Genomic DNA, 24,824 nt, shown 5'->3' on the forward strand with positions numbered 1-24,824 from the left:
CACCTACGGGGTACCACAGGGATCCGTTCTTGGACCTCTCTTATATATTCTTTATGTACTGAATCTCAAGTTAGCCAAGCTAAAAGCAAGATATTTTACCTTTGCAGATGACACTGTACTGGTATATGCTGGAACAGATGAAACTTCTTTAACACAACTTATTAATAATGACCTAAAATGTTATCTTAAATGGCTGTTTTCAAATAAATTAAAAATTAACATTGAGAAAACCAAATACATGATATTCAAACAAAAAAATAAGTCAGTCAGCAATAATCTAAATATTAATATTAATACTGTAATATTAGAAAAAGTGTCGAATATTAAATATTTAGGTTTGCAAATAGATGAAAATTTAAATTGGTCACTACACTTAAACAAAATTTTTGATAAAACAGTTCCAATGCTATCTGCCTTATATAGGAGTAGAGATTATTTGTCTGAAAAAAGTAAATTTCAAATTTATAATGCCTTCTTTCTCACACATTTTAGGTACCTCTTGCCAGTATGGGGTATGTGCGGTGAAGTTAATTTTAATAAGGCTCAAATTTTGCAAAATAAAATTTTGTTTAATTTTGATTGGCTTACAAGTTCTAATACAATTTATTCAAATTTAAGTTTAAACAAATTAAAAGTGATATTGGAGATAGAACAATGTAAACTTGTATATAAAATTATAAACAACAGACAAAAAAGTAACATAAATATTATGTTTTACCATAATGTACATAATCATCAAACAAGATCACTAAATAATGTTTATCAAGTTTCTACAAGAACTAACATAGGTTTAAGAAATCCAATTACAGATGCAATTAAAACATTTAATAGTTTACCTCATTGTATAAAAGATATAAATAACTATAGATTTTTTGTTAAAAACTTAAAAGATTTAAAAAATGTTAATTAATTTATGTATAAAAAATTATAAGCAACATTGCAACATTTGTTTACTATAGATAATTAATTACTGTTTTGTTATTCTCGGGGCCAGTGTTTTCAAACACTGATTGGAGAAATTGTTAAAACTCGTTATACATTGTATTATTGTGGTTAAATAAATTGTTTCAAAAAAAATTTGATATTTAGTTCAGATCTGTTTAAAATATACAGGGTGTATAAGAAAAAATAAAGCACCGACATTCTCGGAAAATTTTGTTTTTTTGAAATCTGGTTCAGGTCCATTTTATTTTTGATGAAGACAGCTATGGAAGAAGAGTTCATCAATATTATGTTTCTCGATATAGAGCAAATATTGCTTTGAAGGTTCCCACATAGCAAACAAATATTATATGTAAATGCTATGTATATTCATAATATCCTGACGTATATACATACAATGTCTATTTTTAATGCTCTGTTTATTTTATGGATATGAAATAAATATACATTTGTCACACACTAGGTAATATACAGTGTGTGTCAGCCAAATGGAATAAATTAGCTAATAAATAGATGGGAGCGTGTTGAAAAAAACGCTCAAACACGTCGATTGATTTTTATAAAAACTTTTTATACAGGGTGTATCAGATAACGGTGGTCAATACCAACTTGCTTAGTTTAAACATAACACCCTGTATGTTAATTTTTAGATTCCTCAGATCATTTTAGACATATTTTGTATACAATGTCCTATACCTATCTATCTTTGACTGTTTCGGACGCATTAAGTAAAATTCAAAAAATAACATTTAGAAAAGAAAATTATTTATTTTTCAAGATTCTCTACAACTCACTTAATACTTCTTGCCCATTTAGGTCTTGGTAATGATAAAGCAAGCAAAAACTATTTCAGCATTCCTTTTTATTGATATGAGAAAAAAAAACTAAAAATTGTTGTTTACTTTGGTTTAAAATGCCAGACTTAATGTTGACTCATGTTGTATGACAGAAGTAGTCGTCAGTGCTATAGTCGTTTGAATTTCATTAACTACACCCCAGAAAAATGGTTCATTTAACAGAAATGCACAAAATAGCAATTCTACAGATGATTGGCTATGGAGATAATACACGGACGCAAATGGAAGTAGCTCGCTTATTTCACGAAACATTTCCAAATTTGCCGCCTTTAACCCAAGAGACAATTAGTAAAATATAAAAGCAATTCCGCGAGCTGGGCCATGTTAGGCAGGTAAAAAAAGCAGCTGCCAATGCAATGAGTGAAGATACCAAATTGGCTGTTATGCTTGAGTTTGAGGAGCATCCACATACATCTACTCGGAAAGCAGCCCCAGTATTCGATATTAGCTATTGATAAAATTATACCCACCCAGGAGCTCACGGAAGACGATTTTGACAGGAGAATGTATTTTTGTGAACACATGATGGCAATGTGATCCAATTACAACATGTTATGTTTTCTGATGAGTGCACCTTTATTTTTCACGGTCATGCCAATCGTCAAAATTGCCGCTATTGGTCCAGGAAAATCCTCGCTGGACGAGAGAAGACAATACTCAATACCCTGAAAAGGTTAACGCGTGGGCAGGAATTATTGAAGATCAGATCATAGGTCCCTTTTTTATTGAGGGCAATTTGAATAGCGATAATTATTTAGAATTGCTTCAAAATAATGTAGTGCCAACGCTGGCCAACTTGTATCCTGATCCAGGAAACCCACAAATTCCAGCGAATATGATATGGGTTCAACAAGATGGAGCACCACCCCACTACCAAATAAATGTCCGGCAGTACCTCAACCAAATATTTCCAGATCGGTGGATAGGGAGGCGAGGATCGATGGAATGGCCAGCACGGTCTCCCGATCTGACGCCATTAGACTTTTTCTTATCAGGATATGTAAAAACTATTGTATACAAAACTAAACCCACTGACTTAGCTGACTTACGAAGACGAATAACCCTGGCAATTAGATCGATCACACCTGAGATGTTGAGTAACGTTAGAAGAAATTTCTATTTACGGCTAGTGTGTTGCCAAGACGTTCGTGGCGAGCATTTTGAACATCTCCTACATTGACATTATTGTTTAGATTTGTATTATGTATAAGTTTTTGAATATGTTGTAACAATTTTCGGCAAATAAATAATTTTCTTATCTAAATGTTATTTTTTGAATTTTACTTAATATTTCCGAAACAGTCAAAGATAGGTATAGGACATTGTATACAAAATATGTCTAAAATGATCTGAGGAATCTAAAAATTAGTTAACATAAAGGGTGTTATGTTTAAACTAAGCAAGTTGGTATTGGCCACCGTTATATACTCCCTGTATAAAAAGTTTTTATGGAAAAAAATGCGCAACTATAAAAACCAATCGACGTGTTCGAGCGTTTTTTCCAACACGCTCCCGTCTATTTATTAACTAATTTATTCCATTTGGCTGACACACACTGTATAAAATATACTATTAGTATGTACAGTGTATATCCTAAATATACTAGATGTTTAAACTATATCCAAGAGTTATATTCTATGGATGTATAAACATCTATTATATTCTAAGTTTCTGTTATCTTTATAGAATATACAAATACATTTTTAATATTCCAGGATATATAATAAATATTTCTAAGGTGTATACTGGGTGGCAGTGGTGGCACAGGAAAAAGGGAACACTAAACAACTTTGTTACTTTTCAAGATAAACAAATGAAATTTGGTATGTCAATAGAATAGTTGATGTTACTGTAATTTACAATGATAGTGTATTTTCTACTTTTTGTTTCATACTCATAGAAAAAATATTGTTTTTATATTTTAAATAGGGTGCCGTGAATGCGTTCAAAGTTTTAATTTTTAATCAAGTAATCACGGAAAAATAGTTTTCATTGCATTTAATAACTTAAATCTTTTTAAACTGTCCATTAATGTTGGCATTTACTTTATTTTTTTAAATAGCACATTATTGGGAACAACCACTTTTGAAATGCGGTTTCTTTGTCCCAAGAATTTGATATGATTATCTTTGAAATCGGTTGATAAATAAGCCCATAAGGAGAAAAAAACTAAGTGTTGAAAACTATTTGTTGCACAGCAAATACGGTGCAGGTGATCCCGGGTTGAATTCTCGACATTGTCTGTTCTTTTTAATTTTTTTACTACTTTTATCACTTGTTTATATTATCTTATATTATTTATTATTGTAATTTTGTTTTAACCAATCAGAACGACATAAAGACCTCAAAGTGACCTTCCTAAAATGACGCCAAGAGACGTCATTGTCAATTTTCACAAAATATATTATTTATACTTGAACATAAAAAAATAAAGTGAATCTCAATGTGTAATATATTATATACATAGAACATACACAACATTGTTTGCACTTTCTGGACTTTATAGGTATATACAGTGGATATCGCATGCTATGTGGGTTAATAATGACACTGACAAAATGAAGCTACTAAAGTACTTTATTAGCCAAAATCTTATTAGGTTTTAATAAAAATGAAGTGATTTTAGCAATAAATGTGATAAAACAAACTGCGTCTTGTTAAAACAACTAAAAAAATCTTGTTAATTTTCTTTATTTGGTTCTACTAAAGTAAAAGTCTATTTTTAATAAGTTATGTATTTACTTTTTGTGTCTTTTTAAAACACAAAAAGTAATAGTTAATAGTAAATCTCACTAAATGACTTATTTAAAATGTTTAAAAGTTCCTATACAATTTAAGACCTCAGTTGTTACACTAATATTCAAAAGTGGGGACAAAGAAGATATAAGTAATTATAAGCCAATAAGTGTAATCTCTAACCTGGCAAAAATATTTGAGAAATGTCTTAAGGCTAGGTTGATCGAGTATTTGGATTCAAATGAGTTATTATCGAACAATCAATTTGGTATTAGGTCGGGGTTGAGTACATCACATGCAGTTTACTTACACTTAGATAAAGGTGAAAAGTGTATTGCTTTGTTTTTGGACCTGGCGAAGGCATTCGATACAGTATCACATCCTCTGCTGCTACAAGTTTTGGGGACGCATGGTGCTGTATTGAATGTCTTCTCCAATTATTCAAATTCAAATATATTTATTGTCTAACAGGAATCTAATCCTTATCACTAAGACAATATATGAAAATATAAGTAATAACAATTCATATATCTTGAAAACTAATAATAATCATATATAAAAGGCTCTTTCTTTGCTAAATTTGTGCTATATGTTTGTAAGCAAAAAATGTTTTGTTTTCTAGTATTAATATAAGGTACAACAAAGTGTAGAGCTGCTCCCAATTCCGGGCAGTTAATACGACCTTTACACAATTTGAACGAAAAAGCAAACTTGTACAAATGGTTTCCTGATGAAGGGAAAGCATATTGAATCTGCTGAGTATCCTTATTCCGGATAAATTCCATCAGTTTTAAAAGCGATATGTTTCAGAAATTTACGTTGAACAAATTCAAGTCTAACAATGTGAACAGTATAGTTTGGTTACCAGAGTGGAGCTGCATAAAGTAATCGCGATTTTATTAGGGAATTAAATAAGATGTTTCTACTTGATATATTAGTGAAGTTTGATGTAGCTCTTATAATAAAACCAAGAGATTTTAAAGATGACTTTATGATTGCAAAAATTAAGCATCTTGTCAATAGTGACACTTAAATCACGAACATAGTCACAGTTAGAAAAAATTGTACCATTTAATGTATAGTCGAAGCTAATTTCATTTTTTCGCAAAGTAATAGACATCTTTTTACACTTTTCAATATTAAGAGGAAGCCTATTAATCTTACACCAGTTGTAGATTGAATTAATATCATTTTGGAGAAGCAAACAGTCATCACAATTAGTTACAATGCGAAATATCTTTAGGTCGTCAGCAAACAGAAGACTATTGCTTAAAAAGTTATCAGATATGTCATTGAGAAAAATGGAAAACAAAAAAGGAGTAAGATTGCTACTCTTATATGTCGTTCAGGAGACCACTTTAAAATATATAGGGTGTTACAAAAAAATTAAACACAGGCATTTTCGTTAAATTTTATTTTTTGAACTCTCGTTCGCATCCAACTTAAAAAAATATTTTCTTCATTAACGTTTGTCGGTTTTTTATTTAATCTTATATAAAAAATCAAATAAAAGTAAATAAGTCTAATTAATTGTATTGGAGTTTTTCACGGTTTTCTACAATGTCTGATGAATTTTAGCTGTCTTTTTAACCTAAATATTTATATGTATGCCCTTTACTATAAATAATTTTTTTTTAATGTATTATATCAAAACAAGGTCGAAATATTAATTTAGGTTATTTTTAATTTCGCAGATTTTGATTTTTAATAATTTTTTATGAATAATGTTTTTAATATTTATGTGAAAACTATTTTTAATTTAATATTTCGTTCAGGAGACCTATGTAAAATATATAAGGTGTAACAGAAAAACAAAACAGAGACCTTCTCATTAATTTATCTTTTTTATAATCTCGTTCGCGTCCAACTTAAAAAAATCATGATTTTCTTCCATAACAGTTCTCGGTATTTTAATTTAATGTTATGTACAAATTTAAAAGCACTAACTCAAATCAAATAAAAATAAATAGTTTAAATGTTTGGGTTAGTGCTAGAGTTTTCTCCAGGTTTACTTAACATTTGGGAAAAATAATAAGGCATCAAGTAATGAGTTCCTATATTCATATTAAATGTGTTTTTATTAAAATTATGAGTTTATTCTAACGTCTAGGTCAGATGACCTTTTTAAAATATACGGGTGAAGCAGAAAAAGCAAAACACGGGCCATTTCGTTTTTTTAAAAAAGCTCATTTACGACTCACTTAAAAAAAAATCATAATTTTCTCCACAAAATTTGACGGTCTTTTATTAATTTAAATATTATTTAAAAATTTTAAAAAAATTTTACACAACACTAACATAAATTAAAAATATGGTTTGGGTCTGGATTTTTTTTACAATGCATAATGAATGTTTTAACCTAAATAACTAAAATATATCGCTCTGGACATAATTTTTCTCTTTATATATTGATTTAGAAAAACATCTCGATCTCAGTTTTGCTTTTTGATAAACGTTTGTGAAAAATGACTTTAACGTATTAAGTAATGGTTCTTAATTTTATATCTTATTGTTTTTGTGACTGTATTTCACTGTTGTTATACAATTTTTTTGCGTCTTAAAATTGACAATTTGATTCGTCGAAATATCAATGTAACTCAAAAACAGACTTACGTTTCAAATAGTGTTTATTTTCTACTGACCCTCATCCAACTATTTTCCACTTTAAAAGTTACTTTAGGGTTATCACTTTGGATAAATGTCCCTCTCAATATTTCTATTTATCATTAAAAGATATTATTTATACGTGCATCTATTTATTTTTAGTATGTATTCATGAAGTTGCTTATTATTCGTCAATTAAGATGTCTAAAGCAGGACAGAAAATATTTTTAGAATGTGGTTCTGACGTTCCTAGATCTATGTTTATTATCCTTTGCATAGCGATGCGTAGCTCCAATTAATAAAACGAAGCACAATTTTAAAGAATATGTAATGCCCTTTTAAACGATTGGTCACAATATCCTGTTTGAAAAAATAAGGGTGAATGCTGCCCTCACAAAGGGGTTAAAGTTACAGGGATGGAATTAATATGTAAACATGGTGTAACTATGAACCCTATAGCGTTTACTTTCAATAACCGTTTTTTTTTAAACGCGAAATTTACATAATTTAATTATATCATGTTTCCATACTTTGACTTCCAACACTTTAAGACAAAACAATGATTTTCGTTATTTCATGATATTCCGTCTTTTACAGATTCTTACGTAAATATTGCTTTCTTATAATGAAACGGCAACATTGGGCAAAGGCACAGGCGAAACAGATTAGGAGAGTAGTATGCTTCTGCTCAATAGTTATGCGATGCGGGGTAAACTCACCACAGGGGTGCTTTGTTGTTTACGAAATACGAAATTATCGGAAGAAGTTACCGAATCTAATTAAAGTAATTTTGATTTATTTACCTTATTTTTAAATAGTTTTATAGTTTTGTTTAAGTTGTTAGAACGATGGATTTACAATACCGTATAATAGGTATAAAATTTTCTCCGTAAGCATCGATGTTGCGCAAGCAGTTCAATCATTCAGTTTTTCTCAATATCAGTTATACACCCATACATTTCATTAGAGTAATTAGTTTTTAAAACTATAATCAATAATATTACAATAATTATACCCGCTATTTGACTTTTAATTTTATTAATAGATTTTTATTAATAGAAAAAGTTATTTGTCAATTAAATGTCTTGTCTTGGTCTATTCATCTTGTATCTATTAATCATAATGTCAAGCATGGATTATAAACAGGAATTATGTTTTAAAACAATGGCATTTTGCATATACCTCACAAGAGTCATCACCTACTTACCCATTGATTATAATTAGGTAAATTAGTAGAAGCGGTATTTTTTGAGAAACCTACAAGATTAAATAAGTTGTGGTATTTTTGTCTAAGCTGTCAAAGTATCTATTTCAAATTTATCAAAAAGTTAAGTATAGGTGTAACACATACCGGGTGGTGCGTCGCCGAGCGGAACATAGGGAATCCCATGTAAATTTTAAGAGGGTCAATTATTGGCTTCTTTGTACATTTTACAGAAAAAATGTAAGATTACTTTTTGAAGGACCAACCTGGCAAATCCTCGTGCAAAGTTTCAAAAAATTTTAATAAGCGAATCTTGAATTATTTAATTAAATGTAATTGCAAAATTACCAAATTTTCGGTTCACATAAAACCAGATACCAGTTTCAGCAAACAATTTGTTACAAGGCTTTGGCAAATCTGACGTACAGCCGAATACAAGAAATGTTTTTTTTTCGTTTTATCAATCTCACAACCATACATTCAAAGTAAGACACGTTAACATTACTTAACTTTTATTTAATATAAAGATGAAGTTAAACCAATAACAATTATTATTATCGATTATTAATAAAATAATTTTATCATACTTAGAATTTAATTAAACTAATAGCAGTATCTGAAATATTTTCAATTTATTTTCCCATCCTATCTGGTCCATTTCAACAATTAAACCTATTGTTAGTAAATTCGAGTCCAAGGACATTACAATAAATAATTGTAAATGTTTAACTCAGAAGATCGAAAATAGATCCGAAAAAAAAGAACAGAACTCTTAATATTTTACTTTTAAGTGTGGAAAAATAAATTAAAATAAAATAAAATAAAATGCAAAAACTTTTTTAAAAATAATAGAGAATTACATAAAAACATCAATTAATCAAATGTTTAAACAACCCCCCATTAACTGCTAAACAATATCCTAACCGATCATAAAATTCATTTCTAACGTTACTAAGTTGATATTGGAAAATTTTATTACATTCTAACGAAATAGCGTTTTGTAACTGGTTTAGATTCTCAAATGTTACACATTTATAAATGACACTTTTTAAATGACCCCACAAAAAGAAGTCATTCGGTGAAAGATCAGGTGACCTGGCTGGCCAAAGTATCGGGTACCGTGGACCAATAATATTGGCGTTAAAAGCATTTTCCAAGCACTCTCTAACCATACGGGCATTATGGTCCGGGCAACCATCCATTTGATCCCAGATCATTTGATCTTCCCGAACAACTTCTTCCAAGGCGGGTCCAGTTTGATTTTGGAAGTCCAAATAGGTTTCAGCTGTTAGGTTATAGTCCATAAAAAAAGGTCCAACGATATAGTGTCCGATAATTCCCATGAATACATTTGTTTTTTAGGGATATTGTGTCCGAGTATGAACAAAGCGATGTTCATTTTCTTGGCTCCAATACCGGCAATTCTGAACATTTGGTTCATTGTTGAGGGTAAATGTACATTCATCGGTAAAACAAATATTTCTTAAAAAATTCCTATCATTATTTGCTCTTTCCATCATTTTAAAACAAAATGCCATTCTTCGCTCTTCATCTCCTTCCTGCAGCTCTTGATTGTTTTTCGAATTTATACGAATAATATTTGTGTTTTTTAAAGTGTGCAATACCGTTGTATGATGTTTATTTACCTCTTGCCCAAGAATCCTCGTACTAACCATCTTGTTTTCCTCCACACTCAGTTGAATATTAAGATCTCTGTTCTCTCTTTCTTCGGCTCTATTTTCGATATCCTGAGTTAAACATTTACAATAATTATTTATTACGGTACCTTTGGACTCGAACTTATTGACAATATGTTAAATAGTTGAAATGGACGAAATGGGCTTGGTGGGGAAATAAACTGAAAACATTTCAGATACTGCTCTAAAACTGTTTCCTGCATAATGCCACTTAATTATGGCTATTTTTTCTTCGAATGAATAATTCATACTTGCTTTCAAATATCGACTGTCACTGAGTTATTGACACTTTTCCTCACATCAGTGACAATATTAATTTTACTGGTGCCCGTTTGGTTTTACCTGAATCGAAAATTTGCTAATTTTGCAATTACATTTAATTGAATAATTCAAAATTCGCTTATTAAAATTTTTTGAAACTTTGCACAAGGGTTTGCCAGATGGGTCTCTTCAAAAAGTTATTTTACATTTTTTCTATAAAATGTACAGGGAAGCCTATTAATTGACCCCCTTAAAATTAACATGGGTTTTCCTATGTTCCGCTCGGCGACGCACCACCCGGTAGCGTATTTACATACTATACTACAGCACAGAGCACCATAGAACTCGGCGGCTCTGCACCGCAGTACAATATGTAATTGAGAAATGCGCTTATTTATCACTACATACTATATATACTACGCTACAGAGCATTAGAAAGAAAAATGTTTTTCGTCTTAAAATTATGTGATTTGTTTGGTGCTGTAAAATTGTTAGTAACAGAGTGAATAAATATGTTATGATTATTATTGGTTTTTGATTCATTTTTGTTAGTAATTTTAATATACAAGATGAGGCGTGTTAAAATATTTAATGAATACAATGCTACTTTAAAATAAAAAAAAACAATGTTGTGAAGGTGTGTTGTATTTTGGGTTTTAGAATTTCGATAGTGCTTTGTTTCTAAGCTAGGTTTCTTATTTTAATGTATACGAATACAAAGTATGTATCTAAATAAGAACATATAAATTGTTAGATTTTAATCAGGTGCTATCTATTTAATTTAGATTTGAAATTTAAAGGGTCTAATGAATAATAATAAAGCAATTACTTTTGCTTAAAATATGAAAGCAAAACCTCAAGACTTTGCGGATTAGAAATGGTTGAATTAGAAGTATATTTTTGTGTGTTAATGAGACAGAATGTATAGGAATATACAAATTATTATTTATTTTCTTTTTATTTTACTCATCTACCTAATATTATCTACCATAGATTGGACATTTTACCTATCTATAGACAATATAACCAAACTTAAGGAGTTTGTACGAACACCACTGTTAATCAGTAAAAAAAAGCTGTAAAAAATCATTCAATATTTTATTAGGTCTATTTTATATACAAAAAATAAAAGACATGATACCTAGTATTCATAACAAAAAGATTAAATTCAATAGTACCTATCATAACTAAAATAGCCCTAGAGGAAAATATTGATGAAATGTTTTTTAAAGATATGATGGATACTTCTAACATAGAAGTGACCACAAATGAAAATAAGAGTAAAGAAAAAGATGACACACTTACGTTTTTTCAACAAGATATGGTTCCAAATTTGCCTTCATCATCTTCACATCCAGATGATCTACTTAAGAGAAAAGAAGTTGCAGTAGAACAATTAAGTCAACATTTTTTTAATTTTCGTACAGATGGTTAGAGAAAAGAGACTCGACTCCTGAAGCAACAAATATGGTGGTGAAACTGAACAAAACATTAGAAAAAATAAAAACCTCATAGGAGCTGCTAAATCTCTTTAGTAGAATGAAGAATATTTGTCGTCGAAAAATAATTAAAATACAGCCTACGTCCACAAGTAGAAGATTGCAAAGACCTGGAATGACATCTGAATCAAAAAGAATTCAGGCAGGAAGACCAGCAAAAAATAAATAAATCATCCGAAGACGTAAGGTTCCAAGGTCACTGAATCAAAGTGTTGACTGCAATCGCCAAAACGCCAAATCTCATTAAAAAGTTGATTTTAGGCTTATTAACTATAATAAAATACTATTTTAGATACTAATACAACTAATTAGATAATAAAGTTAAGATACTAACATAAAATTTGGTAGACTGAGATATTTTATTTTTATTTTACGCTAAGTACCTGTGTTTATTTTTAATTAATATTTGTTTAATACCCATAATTTTCTATTAAAATTAATCTAATAAAATAATCTCTTATAGTCGTATCCTTACTTGACACACCTTCTAATTCTAAACAGTTTGTTAACTTTTCTGAAATTGCAAAAAAAATTAAAGCAAACTTCAGAAGAATACTTAACGTAGTCAAGCTTAACCACTGAAGGAGTTTTTAATTTAGTTTTTAATTTATATGAATTGCAGAATAATATAAATCAACTTTTGCACCATTAGTATTTTGTGGTTCAATGTGTGGCTATCTTGAGCATTTTTACCAACATAAGAGCATTTTTTCGCTATTTTAGAAAAGTTTACCCCACCGTATTATCCATACAAGAAGTTTAATGATAAAAAATATAAATCTGTACATTCTGAAGCGAAACCTATATTTTAAAATTAAAATTTAGGAATGGACTAAAGAAATTACGTTTTACGCGTACGTATTTACGTACCTTTAAAAGCCCACAAGCCACTAATAAAATTTTTATTGTACAACACACCTTCACATTAGGTATTTGTTTTCAAATTTTCCAGTCGCATCATATTCATTAAATATTTAAACATCCTTTATCTTGTATACCGAAATATCCAGGAAAAATAATTAATAATTATTTACTAATTATTTTGTATATAATAATTGCAATTATTTAAATTAATAAATAATTACACAATAATTAAATGTGTTACTACCAATTTTACAGCACCAAACAAATCACATAAAAACATTTTTCTTTCTAATGCTCTGTAGCGTAGTATAGTATGTGTGTGAGTGATAAATAAGCGCATTTCTCAACTACATATTATACTGCGGTGCAGAACCGCCGAGTTCTAGGGTGCTCTGTGCTATAGTATAGTATGTAAATACGCCACCCGGTATAATTAAATTCCCGTGAACAGACGCTTTCTAAAATAAATTATATTCACTGGTCCCTTAAACGCATGCGGATTTCTTTTTGCACCGTTATTAATAAAACTATATTAGGGAAAAATTAATATGCATCAAAAGAAAACCTTATTTAATAAGCTTCAGTGACCATTATAACCTGTACATCGATTGCAAAAATATTACCTTGTGGGTAAAAAAAATAAAAAAAAGGAAATGCAGTATTGCGAGTTGCGATAGTTCATAATTAAACTTATCCAAACAAAGTAGCCAAAAACTGGTTAACGAAATAAAATAACTAAATCGATAGAGAAATCCAAATAGATTTGAACAGCAAGGTATTGTTTTTTCTTAATAATATATTAAAATGAGGATAAAAGAAAAACAATTCTTAAAAAATACCGAAAAATGTTTTGAACGGATTATGAATTGCGTTAAACGCGGAATCCGCTCGTGATCACGATTTTTGTACCGAACTGAATTTATTACGACGTGAGTCGGTACGTCAAAGAAAAACGCAACGCTTGCTGCATAAAAATTTCATTGTACGTGTTTTCTGCGTGATTCTGTGTAGTTGTTTTTGCGCATTGATTGTTTGGAATTATTATATATCTTCATAATTTTTTTTTATCAAACTTATAGGTACATAATTAAACACGAACACTTTAACGTTACCGAAACAAGAAGTACGTATGATCTTCAATGACCTTCAACATTCACATTATGTTACAATGTGATTCTGGTACGTATAGGCAACATCTTTTATGGAATAAAGGCAACATAACCCATGTTATCAATACCATTTTGGAACCTTCTTCAGAATTTATTGTTCGCAGCCATTAAATTAAGGTTTTATCTGCGTTGATTTATTGATTAGTATTTCAACAAATGAAACATAAAAATACTGCAAAATTATCGAAAAAAAGAAAATCCTATTTGTTGGTTATTAACGCAATATAATAATAACAATACTTAAGGCGTAACAGATTTTTTTAAACAATGTACTAATTTTTTAGGTTTCTTGTAGAAATTAGCGGGTTTTATTTAATAATTAGTGTTAATTTATAAGTTAATGTTGTTTAAATTTTTACTTAACTCGTACACATTAAGTAAATTTGATGAAATTATTAAATTTATGATTATTTCGAAGAAAAGAACCTGCCCTGAAGAATCTTTGTTGCCAATTCTTTAAATATCTCTATTAAGAGCAGTTTTATTAAGTAAAGCTAATCACAACATTTTAATATACCTAAATTGAACATGCATTTTAGTGTTTAAATTCACTTCAAATCAGTAATTTTATTAAGATAACCTTAAGTTCATTGTGTATTAAGTATGAGATTGCATAATCCAAGGTATTCATAAAGGCCTTTAGTTTTATATTACTGTTTTTGTGGATAATTTCAATTGACAAAGTTCGGTTGTGGCTTATAAAAATCTTTTCAAGTAGAAATTAAAACTTTAACTGTAAATATTGTGACCTTTCCAACCTAATAAATAAAATAAATTTAAGGAGTCTTTCGATAAACGTACCTTTATGATTTTCGAATTTTGCATTAATATGTTAACCGAATATTTAAAGAACATGCCGTTTAAGTTTTACTAATATCTAAATGTACCGAACATAAATGGGAAATATTCGTTAAGTATTTTTTTTGAATATATATTAGGTCAGACACACGACAAAAGGGACATTATGGCATTGAGAACTCCTCCTGAGTTGATCCCTTATACTTTGCGGCCTGCAGATCTATAGTCTATTTATAAGATTACTTGATGCATATCTCCAGGTACAAATTCCCTCTCATAATTGTAAATAAATAAATATGTTTTCTCATTAAAAACAGAGAACCACATTGAATTTAGATTAAACTATAATCAAATATATAATTTTAAAAGGAAATTTTTAATATTTTTAAGAATAATTTTAGTTGAATAGAGAGGATTTCTTGCTACATTTTAGATACAAACATTCCTTGTATTTTGAAATCGATCTCATATTGAGGCGATTTTGTATAGAACTTATCGACAAAGCCCATTCATTTAATGTTGACATATATTTTGGAATACTCATTCATTATTTATTAAGTTCGATATAAACAATTAGTTAATATTTACAGAATATATTATGCCATTCGAGTTTTGTTATTTTTCAGAATTATAATGGGGCTTTAATCATTTCGGTACCTTGTAAATGATGTGTATCACAAGACCCTTTTTATCAATTTAATCGTTTCATCGGCCATTTAATAATTTATAATGGCATTCCAAATAAATGTTTCAGATAATAAATATATATATTTACAAATGCGTGTGAGTACTACAATAAAAAATTCAAATTCAATTTAACTTCAATATTCGGGATGTTTGCTTATTTCATGAAAATAAAATGATACGACAAAGTAAGGTTCCTGATTGAAGTGACTAAGTGTAAGTCAGAGAATAATTAAGATTCAATAATTTAAAAAATTGAAATTGGACGCGGTTATGCAACTCATACAGATTAAATAAATAAATAACTATTTATTACCAGCAAAACGCAACCTCACAGATTAATAGCAGTTAATTGCCTAGTGCGAATCTGAAAACGATTCAATATACAACCCCAATTTTGCAACAAGTATGATATCAAAAAAGAATAAAATTATAAATAAAATTAAAAGAGAAAAACAATTTGTCATAAAGAATCTTCTTGACTTTTCATTAAAATTTTTTTTGTTAAAGAAAAACTTATATGAAAAATAGAAATAAACGGTAATAATTATCAGAAATTCTAAAATATTGGTTTACAACTGACACGAGGATGCAATTATATCAATGCTCTAATCGGTCTGTAAAACCTTTATGGCATGAGATGATGATATCCAAAATATACATTTTCAGAGAGGTAACGGCTTCTGAGTTATGAAGCCAGTGAAACAAGACAGAAGCACTGGTCAATCTGCAGTCTCTATTACAAGAGAGCGTCTAAATAAACTCTTAGAAATTTGAAATTAATTGATAGGGAACTGCATTCAGGCTTGACATAAATTGATTCCTACAGCTTAACTTCATTATAATATATCAACCCTATTTTTGGAGTATTTAATACGACATTGCTTTTGTTGAACCGTTCCTTTCGTTCATCCAGATATGTCATCGGTTTTTCTCTCCGTTCAAAGAAGCGCAATATTATCAGCATAATTGCAAACAAGTTTCTGATAAGTCGTTTACGTATAGGTCATAAGATAAAGAAAATGAGCCCCAAGATAAAACCCTGAGGCACTCCCTGAAGCATACGAGGTAAGGAGTCCTGAATATTAAAAGAGAATAAAATTATAAATAAAATTAAAAGAGAAAACCAATTTGTCATAAAGAATCTTTATGACTTTTTATTTAAATTTTTTTGTTAAAAAAAATCTCATATGAGAAGTAGAAATATACGGTAATAATTGTCACAAAATCTAAAATATTGGTTGACAACTGACACGAGGATGCAATGACGCCAATGCATCTGTTTTTCTCTCCGCTCAAAGAAGCGCAATATTATCAGCATAATTGCAAACAAGTTTCTGATAAGTCGTTTATCTATAGGTCATAAAATATGAGCCCCAAGACAAAACCTTGAGGCATACGAGGTAAGGAGTCGGGAATATCTCCCATGAAGGCCCATGGCTTCAATCATTGTAATCATAGTGTCATGCTTTTGACAAATCAAAATAAAGCTTCGTGACCTTTTGCTCAATATTAAAACGTTTACTTTATGGCACTCAGGTGTTTCTTTTTTGGAACAAAGCCTGAAAGCCATATTGTGGGTGTACCAATAAATTATCTGATTTATTGAACCCAAAAATTCCACTGTTAAGTTGTGTTAAATTCCACTGTCAACACTCTGGATAATAAAGATACGAACGTACAAAAATACGTAATTCTTCATCGGGTGACGGACACGTTTTTTTAAAAATCATTTTCAATGAGGTTGCCTTTATTCAGAGTACCTCTTATTATTATGAATTCGGCCGATGTCCTTGGACCTTTTTACGAATTCCTTAATGTCTAATAATAATAATAATAATAATAATAATAATAATAATAATAATAATAATAATAATAATAATAATAATAATAATAATAATAATAATAATAATAATAATAATAATAATAATAATAATAATAATAATAATAATAATAATAATAATAATAATAATAATAATAATAATAATAATAATAATAATAATAATAATAATAGTTTAAAGGAAGAAACTTAGTATTTTTGATAAATTTGATTCCCTTGTAGATATTTTTCTGAAAATTGATACGCAGTATATAAGCATCCATAGCGTTTTCCCATACAAAATTTAAATTTTTATATTTGCCATTGGCGTTGATGCGGGCTTTGAACTGAATATTTCTTTAAAAGAATAGGATACGCCACTGGTTTTTCTTGTAATAAAAAATATTTTTGAATTATCTGTTTATTTAAGAGCATATCTTGTTTTCAGGCAATTTTTCGCCCGATGCACGATTTTCGCATAAAAAAAATTAAAACCATTATTGTGAATAGCCAAAAAGCCTAAACATGATTGTCTTAATCAAGTATTACTTTTTCAGCATTTTTTTGAAGTTTTTTCCGGTAAAACATTCAAATACATGCCTCCAATACATACATATATTAAATTTATCGAAAAAATTAATTTTTTCTTTCAACTTTTTCACCGTGTAGGGTAAAATCTAAGACGTTTAGGACATATGTTCGGAGTATAGAAACTTTTTACTCCATTTCGTCTAAGGAATACGCCGCTAAATTTTGTCGCAATATTAAAAAACACTCTGAATGTATCAATAACTTAAATGAGCAAAACTGAAAGAATTTGGAAAAATACAGTAAATGAAAAAATGACAGGGTCTTTAGAGACCGATATTTCTATTATAGGATTTTGAAACTTATTTTATAACAACATTTGTAATTCATGTTTTTATTTACATGTATGATATAAATATCAAGGGCTCAGAAACCATATTCAGTGCAAGTCACTTTTCTGCGAAAATTGAGTTTGCTTTCTCTTAAAAGTTAAGACGTTAACGCCTAAGTCGATGTTTGAAAGTAAAACCAATAAATGGCAGCACTTTATTTGGCTTCTCAATATGATTGAGAAATATTCTAAAGTAAAAAAGTGTAAGTCATCCCGATGCGTCAAAACGTGGTTGCAGTTTTATTAGGCACCTTAAAATGAGTTATAAGTAAAAATCTAAGGAAATTAGAAATCTGGTTCTAATAAAACATTCAAAAAGTAATGCAAATAATAAACGTACGAAATATTAAGCTAAATCGCTGCTAAGAAATGACTTTTCTTTTAAACGACCATAAATTTCTCATGTCAGGCTATAGGCATCTTCCGAATGATGAGGATTTTTGAGTCATTCAATCGTTAATTTATGGACTAAGATTATTGTCTATTAAAATAACTTAGTTGCCAATACTAGAAAACAAATCTTTTTAAAGTAATAAACATAAAACCGGTTTATAGTTTACCTCGACAAGAATTAAGGTTTAAAAGTTAATTATTTTATATTACTCTATATAGAGAAGTGGGTATCTCTATCGATATTTTATAATTACATGCAAATTTTAAAAAGAAGGTAAAGTAATTGAATAGCTTTAGAAACTCTTAAAATTATATTTACTTAACAATATATTTTTATATTATGGGGACAAATTTCATTTTTAATATCTCAGTTTAAATGCTTGTCATAGTTCATGGGAATGTGCAAGCAAATGTGCTCAACTTTCGGCACATGGCGCATTCTGGCTCGTGGCGGTGAACTTGATTAGAGTCAAATGGCTTTCGGAACATGGTGCATTACTTACACAATTGTGACCTTTTTTTAGGTTAGGTTTTCAGTGGTGCTAGATAAAATACTTATAGGTAAAAAAATCATATTTTAAAAATTGATGAGCGAATACTTTATTTAAAATCAAAAGACCTTGGCTAAGTTGTATTGTTGCATTATACGAGTGTTCCCGATCTTTTTCAACCTTATATGTACGAAAATAGACTTCTAATATTCTCTATAAAAATACAAATTATTATAGACTCACATATGGAAATTAACAATCTCTAGTTTTATTTAAGATCAGACTAATAAAGAAGTGACTAAAAATTACCTGTCTAATGAAAAGACGTTAATAAAATAAGCAAGCTGACTTGCAAAATGGCATTAGATTTAATAGTTCCTATAAATATTAGTTTGCTGTCAAAGTTTCTCCTACATTTAAAAGAACGTCATAAAGCCTACATAATCTAATGTCACACCTGATTAAATTTAGAATATGTAACTTTAATTTTTTTAATACCTTTCGTTCGGACTATAAAATGCAGAGTGCGATTCTGTGCACATAAATTCAAATTTCAAAACATCTTTTCTCGGAGCAGCTTTTCAGTAGTTCACTCCGCCTTTTCAGTATTCCCCATTTTTGTTTATAATTCCTATTCTCGAATTCATACATTCGTATGTGTACGTATATACCCCTTCGCAAAAGAAAATGTCAGTTGCACGCTAAGGCATACAAAGTGAGATATAAATTCATTTTGTGTAATAGTATAAGAAAAACGCTATGTTTAGGTTTTTTGCTTGTATTTTGTGGTTGGGTTGGGTTATCTTGATAAAATCATATTGCAGAGCTTGTACTAAGATATATAAAACAAAATAGTTAAATCAGTTTTGGTTGGCATCAAATTTTCACAGACATAATGGTTTTATATATAGGTTGGGGAATCAATAATTGCAAGAGGTGGTCAAACGCGGAATATGGCAACGCGTACGCATGAATTTCGTGCGCTCTGTTACTCGCCTACTACGTCATTGTTTTGTAGTACCTCGTTAGTATGTGTTTGACTTTGATTTGGTAAATGTATTACTTGCAATAAAATGTCGAAAAATATGACGCAAAAGTTACAACCAACATCTTCGTCGAGACTACGATTCTCAACAGAATCGTTATCTCAAACCGTATATTATGCTGTGTAATGCTAAATGAAAATTGCTTTAATAAAAAACTTTAATAAAAGTAGAAAAATGGTAAACACTATACAAAAATTTGTTGGCCTACTAAATTCGCGTTTTTAAATGGTCTTCTTAAGACAACCCCAAAAATAAATGTAATTTGGGGAAAAATTTGAAAATTTTAAAGGCCATTTAATATTCCCAACCCCAATAATCGACTGTTAAGAAGAGTATTTGTTAAAAATGATTTTACCATAAACGCATTATGAACAAGACAGCCATCTTGTGTAAAATACACCAATCTCAGGTCTAAATCAGGGAGGGTTTGAACACAGTCTAACAAAAAGAATCTATATACTTTGAATTGAATCTATGTACTTTGGTTTGAAGGTCAGAAAGAACTTAGTTTTGCAGAAACTCAAGATATTTTTAGGCCTTTGAAGTATCATTGATAAAAAATGTCTCCATAATATACATCCATCATACATAATATATTGCCCAAAATACCAGCCCATACATTTAATTTTTGAGGATACTTAGTACGGAATTAAAAACTTCCGTATTTATTTCCCCGAGACCAATATCGAATAACGAAAGGATTATCTTTCCATGTAATGGAAAAGAAGATTCATCTGAAAATAAAATATTTCATAAAAACTTTACATTTTCATTTGCTTGTTCCATCATAGTTTCACAAATTCTATTCTTCGCTCACGATTTTTGGAAAATTTGAAATGCTTGTACCCAGATTTCTTCCACATACTGGTCTACCAACAGCTTTATGGTTCCGGCGCTCAATGCAGTGTACAGAATTGAAAGCGCCAAACATAAAACTTTGATTAATAATTGTAAAAAACAATTTTACCAGCAAAAAATTATTGATTTCGAAAATCCGAGTAGAACCATGTGGTCTGTTGTGTCAGAGTTAAATGGCAACAAAAAAAGGTATCTAATATTAAAATTAATGATAATGGAGTTTTTTTAATTAATAATCCCAAAGAAGTGGCTACTTACTTTAATGATTTTTTTATAAAAGAACCAAAAAGCATTTTAAGCAATATTGCTAAAAATAAAAATATGGCTAAAGACATAAACAGGTCAGTTGTTTTACGGCAAAGCATGAGCATTATTCCATTTAATGAAAATGAAATTTTACATATTATTAAAACCAAAATTAAAAACAAAAAGTCAAGTGGACCTGATGCCATTCCTTTATATATTTTTAAGAATACTGCTGGGGCTTGCCTTAAACCATTAACTGATCTTATAAATGTATCTTTTGAAAAGGGAATTTTTCCAAATTCGTTAAAAATATCTTAAGTTATACCAGTATTTAAAAAAGGGGATCGAGTTATGCCTGACAATTACAGACCCATAGCCTTAACCTCTTGTTTTTCTAAAATTTTTGCATATGTAATGCTCGATCGGCTTATGTCTTATTTGAAAAAAAATCAAGTTATTTCGACAGGCCAGCATGGCTTTGTATTTGGTAGGTCCACAACGTCTGCTGTTTTGGCATTTTTGTCGGGGGTAATTGAGGCTCTTGAGGCGGGTGAGCGCCCTGTTGGGATATTTTGTGATCTCAGCAGGGCGTTTGACTGCGTAGATCACACTTTGCTCTTGGATAGAATGGAATCCTATGGTGTAAGGGGAGTAGTGTTGAGCTGGTTTGCATCATTTTTGGCGGATCGCTCACAATATGTAGCAGTGAGGGATAGCTCCGGATCTAGTATGCGGTCTGAAAACCTTAAAGTGGACATTGGGGTCCCACAAGGTTCCGTATTGGGCCCGGTGTTGTTTCTTTTATTTATTAATCCATTGCCTCTGGCAATAACACATAGTGTCATCACCATGTATGCTGATGATGCATCTGCGCTGGTCCGAAGACAGAACATGGAAACAATTGATATATCTGCTGGAAAAGCCTAAGAGGAACTTAGCAATTGGTTTATTTTAAATCAACTTTACTTGAACAATAAAAAGACTAATTACATGGTTTTTCATGCATGTCATAGTCAGATAAATGGTGATATTGATTTATGTGTAACCAACGCTAACGATTGTTTAAAACGCCAAAAATCAGTTACGTTTCTTGGCTTAACATTGGATGATTCACTTTCTTGGGAATCTCATTGTGCTGAGTTGTCGATGAAGCTCGGTAGCTTATGTTATGCCATTAGGAACCTTAGGGTGGTAATGGAAATTAATCAACTAATTTGTCTATACCACGCTATTATGCACTCACGAATTTTGTACGGTATTCAGCTCTGGACTGTACATCGCATGCACGTCGAGTGTTTATTAGCCAAAAACAGATTCTTAGGTGAATTGCCGGAAAATCACCGATGACTTCCTGCAGACCTCTTTTTAGGGAATATAGAATATTGACGGTCCCGTGTGTGTAAATATTTGCAGTTTGCTTATATGTTTTTAAGAATTTTAATTCCTTTACTGCTAATGGTAGTTTTTATAATTACCCAACTCGTTCTAGAAATTACTTGTCCATGCCTCATAGCAGGCTACTTATTTCTAAACAATTTGTATTAAGAATAGGTCCAAAACTATATAACAAATTACCGAATGATATAAAGATTAGCAAAACCGTTTCGATATTTAAAAGGAATTCCTAGCCAATAAATGTTTTTATGATGTAGATAGCTATCTAGCTGATCAGACAGTGTATAGAGTATTATAACTTTTTTAACGATGTAAGGTCACTTTACTTTTGACTATTTTAACTTTTTTTTGTAATATATAGTATAGGTGGATATTTTTGAATTTTAGTTATCTAGGTAGTTAGTAATATTTTTTTTTTTTTGGGCCAAGATTATAACATGCAAAACTGTGACGAAATCCATACACTATGTGTCTATTTTTTTTTGGATAATAAAAGTTTTGATTTTGATTTGATTTGATATACCGAGTTCCTCTATTTGATCTTCTACTTGATCATGTTGAATCCACTTCTACAAACCATTTCTTTCTGTAGTTCTTATGACTGGATCCTTTCGATAGAAGATTCTTGCAATATAGTGTGGCACTGATGACAATCTTAAAGACAAAAGGATTTTTAGACATCCAAAATCATTAAAAAGATGACCACCAGACGACAGAACGAAAGGAAGCTGTGTTGCCATTATTTTGTACAATGCGTAATCTTCAATTCCCCAACCTATATATATGATGCGTCTTGAAATTTGGTTGTTTTAAATTGGTATCTGTCTTGTCTTTATTGAATTTATGTAAAAATATAGGGTTTCTGCAAACATAAATATATACAAAATCATCATTGCAAAACATTACTTATTCCTTATTAAATTATAAGTATGTAGTGGCTTTTTTTAAATTTAGCATTTTATAAAACTTAGATCTCTAAGAGGTATAAGTTTTTGATAATAAATTATAAATATATTTTATATTTATAAGAAGTTGCGCCAAGAACATTATAAAAGTTTCTTAATCCACGAACTTGAAAAGACGTAGTTATGTAGCATTAGTTCTGATAAATAGTTCCACAGGCACCTAAAGTTTTGATTAAATTTTTTTCTGGATTCATTTTGTGTTAGGTTACTACTCCAGGTTGTAGTTGGTAACGTCTAGCCACTCATCTGTTCTGCTACCTATGAAAGGTTAAGAGGTTCGACAACATATACCGACACATTGGACTTTACTTATCGAAGGACTTCTCTCAGGATCTTCAGATCTTTGTCGATCAGCTATAAGAAAGTCGTGGAAAGACTAATCCTATGGGACTCAGAACTGACTCACTACTGTAAGACTCATACTGTATCCCACCCTGAAAGTTTCGATTACGGAGGGAATACTTATCCACATCCCGCACGAAGATGTGTCTCTTCCTTAGGCCAAGCTAAGAAGCAACTAAAGGCCTCACTCACCGCAGCAATCATTGGTTAGATGCAAATAGGCTGCTTTGGCTAAGACATCGCAAGAAAAAATCAGCAATCAGCAACTGCGTCTACGAGTACGTTAGATTAATAAAATGTTGACGTAAAAAGAAATTTGATTGTTATATATACTTTTAAGTTTATTATACTATCCCGTAATTTAACCTACTTCACTAAACCAACAACAATTAGTAGTTATTTCAATAAACGAAAAATATAGGAATTGATTAGACGTTCAAAATCCATTAATAATTAATGTCATTTATTGCTTTAACATCACCTAATACTTAGCATAATTAGTCATATGTTCACAATTCAGATAGATTTATGCAGGATTATTTATTTTTATATAAACTTACTCGTAATCGGCCTGAATGTAAGTATGGTTGATTCCCCATATTTTTTTATTAATATCTTATGACTTTTTTAGTGCAGATTGTTCGCCTTTGAAATACTTAACTTATCTTACACTTATTTTACATTTAATGACAGGAGTTACTGGTTTGGTAAAAAGATAAACGAGCTATCAGTGCTACTCTGCATTACGTAATTTTAGATCTATTTTGTATATTAATTTTTAAACGGTATAAATAATGTTAATAAGATGTATGGGATTTAAAACCCTTAAATATTTTGCACCATATTATTTAAAATATACTTAAATGAAAAACTTTAAAATTAACAAACTACACATTTTTTAAGAAAACTGATTATCCTTGCTATACAGTCTTAAAAGTGTCTAACAAAGGCCTCTCCCCTTTAAACTTTACTAAACTTTGTTTTCCTACAATGAATTGTTACAGGGGTAGGGTTCAAAAGCTCTACAAGAACGGT

The sequence above is a fragment of the Anthonomus grandis genome, chromosome 22 (genome assembly GCF_022605725.1).
Source record: "Anthonomus grandis grandis chromosome 22, icAntGran1.3, whole genome shotgun sequence".
Classification (NCBI taxonomy): Eukaryota; Metazoa; Arthropoda; class Insecta; order Coleoptera; family Curculionidae; genus Anthonomus; species Anthonomus grandis.